Below are 7,423 nucleotides of genomic sequence, written 5' to 3'. Positions count from 1 at the left end.
TCAGGATGCTTTGTTGACTTGACCAATTATTCTCATTTTATTCTTATTTTATTTTAAAAGGTGGAAAAGAATGGGGGGAGAGCAATAATATCATTTTCTACCCCCTCTTAATTGTTGTCCCCCCACTACCTGTTTTCTATGTTCTCCCCCCTGCCCATGTACCCACCTGTCCTCCAGCCACCCCCCACACTGCCTTCCACCTGCTGTGACCCCTGCACCCGCTGTCATCTGCCAATACAGTGGCCATGGCTCCTGACAGCAGCGGTAGCGTCAGCATAATGGTAAGTTTTCTGCAAGCAGTTTGAGAGAGTGCTGAGAGGAGAGTGATGAGTGGTTACATGACTTCCTTCAATATTGCAACCTGAACTTCATCACATTCCATTTCAGAGCCATGAGTCCAAGGGCAACAGGATGCTGCCTGCTAGACCCAACACCCAGGGTATGCAGCGTCCTAGGTGATATTTAGGTAATATGTTTCACCAACCTTGTGTGTGTGTGTGTGTGTGTGTGTGTGTGTGTGAGAGAGAGAGAGAGAGAGAGAGAGAGAGAGAGAGAGAGAAAGTGTGTCTATGTGGGGGGGTGTAGCAAAACTCCAGTTTTTTGACCGTGTGCCAAGCTCCCCTGTTCCTCCTCCTCCTTTTTCCTCCCTCCTCATGGAAAACTTTAGTGGGCAGAACTCACTGGAGACAAGCCCACAGACCAGTGGAGAGTCACAGTCACTATCAGGATACTGAAAAAAAACTTCTTCTTTTTTTAATATTGTATGTGTATGAATTTGTATATGAAAGATGTGTCATGTTTTCTTTGACATAATTGGGGGTTTTTTGGAGACCATACCCTGCTCAGTGGTGGGGATGCTGTGCCTGGGAAGGTTTTAGTCATGGCATTACTGGAAAGACTTGCAAAGAGTTGCAGGGTTGACTTGTTAAGTAGGGTGAGGTCCAGCAAGATATGTCTTGTAAGAAAAAAAAACTAAACAGTCCCACTTACGGCCTTTAGTATGTCTTTAAAGACAATTTAGTGAGTCTTTAAAATGCATTATAATGCACATGACATGGTCGCCATGGGGGTTTGGAGTTAACACCTGCTGCCACCGCTCTAAAACAGCTTCTTTTTGTCTTTGCAGGCAGGCTGTACTGTTGTGGGAAGTGAAATGCAAAAATGATTTTTTTTTTCCAACACTTTCTTTGCAATGCAATGTTTGCATTACAAAATCCTGCATGCAGCACCTTTTGGAGCTGGGTTCTCTGGGAGACCGCCTCTCCCTGCCCCACCGCCCTCTCCTCCCCTTCTGCTTCAACCTGCCCTCCCCCTGGAGAGAGCTCATCACTTTGTTCAGGATTGCTTTGTCCTCCCATGCCATATCTCTCCTCTCAGCCTTCTCAAAGGACAGGGAGAAGTTGAGGGAGATGAGGAGCAGCACTCCCAAGGCAGCCCAAGGTAATCTCTTCAGCTACCTCCAGAATTCTCCAGATTAAAGTGTATTCAGAAAGAACTTACTTTCATCCAAATTCAAGAAAATTGAAATACCTCTTTCTTCTACACTAAGTATTGGCATGTCCTCATCAGATTCATCCTAGCTAAGCAGGGAGCTGCTAAGTAGCCAAAGCCATGGTTGCAAAAAGCACTATGCCCAGGGTTTTTTTCTTTCCCCACATTTCCTCTCCCCCTCACAGCCTTCAGCATTTGAGGTCTACATGGTCCCCCTAAATCCCATGCTCAATAACTAATATGGGCCAGTGCTTTCCTTCAGATCAGCACTCAACAACAGTCCACAGAGGGTAGTTGGGGTTTCAAGTATCTACCAACTGCTGCATTGGAAGGGTAGTCAGTTCAAGTGTGCAGGCAGATGTTTGCAGGGGAAAACAGAGCCGGAGTCAGGTTTGCACCTGCAGAGAAGGAGCCAAGAAAAGTCTGGAGATTGAAGAGAGTGTATCTGTTCATGTCTGGACAATTCCTCTTGAGGGTGATGTGAGGAGGGTGCTTTGTCCATGTAATAACTGCTCATTGCTTCACAGATAAAGCATTGTGTAAACATTGCAATAGCTGGCCTGCTTACACTTAGGCCTGGACACATCCTTTTTTTTCATGCTCACCTAAGTAATCTTTTTGGACATCTACAGTGCATTTTTGGTACTTGCGCATCCAGAGGTAGTCTGTCTCTGGATGCACAGCAACCCACATGTGGCTGACTATGTATATATCCAGACTGTATGCATCAAATGGCTATCCCCAGAAATATTATTGAGGTGCCTGGAGGGCAGGCCAAACAATCTGAAATACAGGCCCTGTTTGTGTCCAACCTGCAAAGTAAAGCAAAGCAACCACACTCACTGCCCCCCTCCACAGTAAAGCTAAAAGAATAGAGACTTGGTTTTTTACTCAACAAGGCTGTTGGTAGTCAACGTTGAATACATTTTTTTACACTACAGCCACTGCCAGCAAATGCAAGACAGTAGAATAAAGCACCAATTCACAATATGCTCCCATGTCCTTTTAGTAATCCCTTGATATGATATGGATTGATGGAGGGCTGCATGATGGGAGGGCAGGAGGTTGGGAGGGAGGCAGGCAGGCAGTTAGCCAGCCATCCTGGTTACTGGCCCTTCCTGGTTACTGATGACCATGTGACTTCTATGAAGTCATGACATTACTAGAAATTTGCAGGGTAGACTGTTATCAAATGGAGGGAGGTCAGTGCAGTACATGGCCAGTAACCAGTGGAAGGCAAGAAGACTATATGAAGTGGGCCTGGAGAACTTGTGCAAATTGAGCTGTTGCTCAGGCCAAGGTGCCTCACCTTCTGCCACTGCAGTGGTCCTGAGAAGGGTGAGAAAAGGGCTGTGTTTTCCGCACCCAGCAAGAAGCTTTCCCCCAGCAATGATTCCAAAGTTCAAAGGGTCCAACAGACTGGTGTAAGGCACAGGACAAGTGCTGATGTTCATGCCAAAGCCAGTGAAGAAGCCTCAGCTTCTGGACAAGAAGCAGGCAGTTTTATAAGGGTGCAATGGAGAGTGGTCAGGTCAGGATGTGTCTGCTTGGTTGCTGAGGTGTAAGGCAGAAGACAAGTGGGCTGAAAAGCCTACTACCCAGAATGTGGAGGTCTTGGCCAGCAACCAAAAAGAAGGCTTTGTGGCCCACAACAATGACAAAGTTCCAAGGGTGCAAAACTGTGTGAAGAAGCCTCAGCTTCTGGGTGAGAAGTGGGCAGGTTTTTTACAAGGGTGCAACAGAGAGAGGTCAGGTCAGGATTCATCTGCTTTAAGCTCAGGAGCACAGCTTACTTTGTTGTCAGCAATGATTGAAAAGTTATGAGGCTACAAGGGAGAGGTAGGTGTAGAGGTGGGCAAGTAAACTGAAGAGCCCACAGGCCTGGGCCTGCTACCCAGATCCCAGAAGGGAATTTACCGGAGATCTTGGCCAGCAACCAAGAAGAAACCCTGGTACAGGTTTACTAGGTTTCAGACCTGAGACAAGCACTTCTTGCAGGGCAGAAAATTCAGAAAAAATGACTGCCACCAGGGAGGTGGGGTGGGGGGAAATACAGTCCTTTTATGATTGTGTGTGTGCATGTGTGTAAGATTTTTTCATTATTTGATGTTTTGATTATTTGGTTGATTATTTAAACAACCATGCAGGAGCAGGCATGAGAGAGGGAAGCAGGGCCTTTGCCAAACCTTAGCTTTAAGGTTTTGAAAAAACTAAAATCTCAAATCCTCATAGACTACTGTAGCAAAAATTATTTTTAAAGGTACACATGATACAGTAGTCTATGAGTATTTTAGAAAATGTAGAGAATTCCTTCTGTGCAGGAAATTCAGAGAAACTGACTGATTGATTATTAGATTGATGGTGTATGTGTCTGTGTGTGTGTATGTGTTTGAAAGAGCCACCAGGCAGCAGTCATTTTCTGAGACATGGCCAGTAACCATGAAGGAGATGCTAGGGAGGGAGTATGCCAGAGCACCACCCTGGCTGCTAAGAGCCCGAGCCATGGGACAAGAGGGAGCTAGAGGTCTTGGCCAGCAACCAAGAAGAAACCCTACGCATTTGGGGCCAGCAGCAATCCTCTAGTTCCAATTCCATAATACACTGATTAGCCAACAGGCCACCAACCAGGAGAAGGGCAAGAATAACATGAAATGGATCTACAGAATTTGTGCAATTCTAACCATACTCAAGCTGATGCTCCAGCCAAAGCCTGTGAAAAAAGCCTCCATAATTCAAATATTACACAAAGAGGAAATCTCAACAGTATTTGTAATCAGCAACCGGGAGGAAGAAGTAAAACAAGTTCAGGAACCAGGAGGTGGGTGTGAAGAGGCATTGGCTGGGAGTGGAATGCTTGCTGCGGGAAATGAGAGTGAACATGGCAAGAAGCAGCGAAAGGACAGCACCACTTCCAGAGAAGCTGCTCCTTTAAGATAGAACAAATGCTGGGAAGGGAGGGGTGTGACACCGAATGAAAAACCGAAAGTAAAAAGAAATTAAGGTCACTGGAGGAGAGAGACCCCTGAACCTTGACAGAGGGAAATGACTTGACCAGGTCTTGTTAAGCCTGGAATCAATAGAAAAGAAGGTTCATCTTCAAAAAAAAAAAAAAAAGCTGGCGGGGGGAGGCTCCAAACAGTGAAGGAACATCAGCTGAGGCAGTGGTGAGAAAAGAAAAGTATCTACCTTACAGGTCAAAACAAAAATTGTGTTTCTCATTTCCTTTGTTGTGTTTGAACATATGGTAGAGTCAATTGGACTCTAGATGATTTCATGGGTGAGAGAGCCAAGGGATATATATATTGTTTCATTGTTTAGTTCCACTGTTAAGTTTCAATTAACCTAAACTGGATATTATGGGAGAGTGGAGCGAGCCAGCCGAAGATTTCTGAAGTAAAAAATGAAGATGTATCTGAACAGCATACAATAACCACAGTCTGCCTAACTGATAAAGTTCAATAACAATTTTTTTTAAAGTGATTAACCTAAATAAGATTGTGATTCAATCAATGACTTAAAATTTTGGGTATCGTCTAGAACAGATTCAAGAGAGGTTGTGGCCCAGTAAATCCCCATGTAGATTGCAGGTGTCTGACTGTGGTAGAAAAGAAGTAATACTTCCCAACTAATAACATCAAGAATAAATGAGACGTGGCAAGCGAGAGTCAGAATATACTACAGGGACCCAAACACAGGCAATCATAGGAAAAGGGGCTAGAGCTCGAACATAAGCAGAACCACCACAGTGGACATTTCCTTCACCACCCCCCTTCCACTCAGTATCTGTTTTCTCATGGTAAGGAATCAAACTGTAATTTTATATTTAACAGAAGTATATAGAACATACATTGGCCACATATATAAGGTGGAATTGAACCGTTACAATCATGAATCCTGAAGGAAGTGTTGTCATACTCATTTTCTCTTTCTTTCTTCCTTTCCCTTTCTGCCTCTTGTCATATCAGCAGGGATGGATCAGCCTGTGGCTAGCAGTACAAAGGAATGTAAAAACCAGAGGGAGGGAGGTTTAAAAGAGCATAGGAATTTGTACCCCTAAAATTCCACCAGACTCATTTACAATAAATTTGGACTAAATAATACATACCCCCCAACCAGAGCTGACCCATGTTATGCCACTGGTGCAGGGCCTTGGACAAATTGAACACACCCTCCTGATGCAGAGCCAATCCTGCATGCCACGGTGGTGCCAGCAGGGAAGGGGATTTGATGAGCATCAGATGCAAGGCCAACGGCAATGCTGAGGAGTCGCCCGGTATGCTCTGCCCATCTCTGAGGGGACCCCAAAGCACTGTGCCTGGGGCAGTTGCTTGTATTTGCAGCCCCCTAGGGATGACCCTCAGGGCACAGACAAGTGTCAGGTGTCACTTACCAAAGGTGGCGTATATCACATTGCCATGTCCACTTTCAAGTTGCACATTGCACAGGTATCAAATAGCACTCAGAGCTTCACTGTACCCCACTTGATCATCCTGCAGCCTTCCGGAACCCTGCATTCACATTGTTATGCCCCCCAGGGGCAAGTCTTGTTACTGGGATGAGTCCTTCTCTGTGCTGTCATCCCTCAACAGCCTCAAACCTCCCCTGTCGATACAGTGAATACACAACCCGACCTCTGCTTCCTTAATGTATAATGCTTGAGTGGGGCAACCCCCTCCCTCCAGCAGCCTCATTTTGGTGTGGGGAAAAAAACAGAGAGTCTGGCACCGGGCTGGAAAAGAGCACAAAAAGAAGGCATAAAAGTTTGCAAAGTCCCTGGGTTTGTTTGCAAGCAAAGTAGGTCAAGGAAGGCTTGTGAAGCATGAGCCAAAAAAGAGCAGGAAGACAATGTGGCCCTGAGTTTGCAAAGTGGCTGATGGCTTTCCAAAAAGCAAGCTGCGCTGGCTGCTGGGCAGGGGGGGGTGACACATCCAGGTATCCCCCCTATTTACTGTGTAAAACATAGTATTACAGCAGTTACTTGGGCTTCTTTGCCTTCACCCCACCATGACCCTGAACTACCCCTGTCTCCCTGAAATGCAGTGGCACCCTCCTGGCCCTGCTGGCAGTTGTACAGCCCTTCTGTGACCCCACTGAGTTAAGAGGAACAGGCTTGGCTTTAATTCTCGGCTTGTCTTGCACAGAGGTAAAATGAGTGGATTGACTTTTCCCTTTTAAGTTTTGTACCTGTTAGGGTGACAATAATTTGCATTATTAGGGAGGACTGGATTTGCAGCTGAATACAAGACATGACCTGTGGCCTAGCAGAGCTGCTGACCACAAGGCAGAATGATAGCTAAGCCAGCCATTTGCTTATGCTAAGTAACCATTTTAACGTGTCAGCCATTTTCTGAGGGAAAAGCAGCAAGTGAATCTGTGTGAGTCTGTGTGCAGTGAACCAGCTACAGTGAGGAAGGAGATAAGATAAAGGGGCCCAAAAAAGTTAGAAGATGATACAACCTGAAACAGAAAAATAGATTAGAATGTGGAAAACAACACATAATTGGTAACAGAATCCAAGATGAACACATGCAAAAAGGTGAATGGTGATTGGTGAAGAAGCCTCCAGAAGGTTCTAGGTTTTGGTCAAAGTCTGCCCATTGACCAAAGAAAAGAAGTCAAGGTCTTAGACATGTGCTTATAGCAAGAAGTCATGTAAATGAATGAAATGCATAGGCAATTCCATGCTAATGAAGCAAATAGTAAACAGAGGCGGAGCTTGAGAGGGGAGGAGAAATGGGTGGAACATAGGAGGGGTGAGGGTAGAATAAATGTTAATAAACATGAACCAAAGTGTATAAATGTGGAAAAAACTATTGTTCATTGCTGCTCCCCATATTCTGTCAGTGTGGGAGCTCGCCTGAAGCTGTCTCCATTCTGAATAAAGCTGTTGTGAGCAATGTGTACTGGTGTTTGCTCCCTGCTCTTCTTTGGC

Source organism: Crocodylus porosus, unplaced genomic scaffold (assembly GCF_001723895.1).
Source record: "Crocodylus porosus isolate Cpor-Errol unplaced genomic scaffold, CroPor_comp1, whole genome shotgun sequence".
Taxonomy (NCBI): Eukaryota; Metazoa; Chordata; order Crocodylia; family Crocodylidae; genus Crocodylus; species Crocodylus porosus.
The sequence above is the reverse complement of the archived record's forward strand: the minus strand, read 5'-3'. Positions refer to the sequence as shown.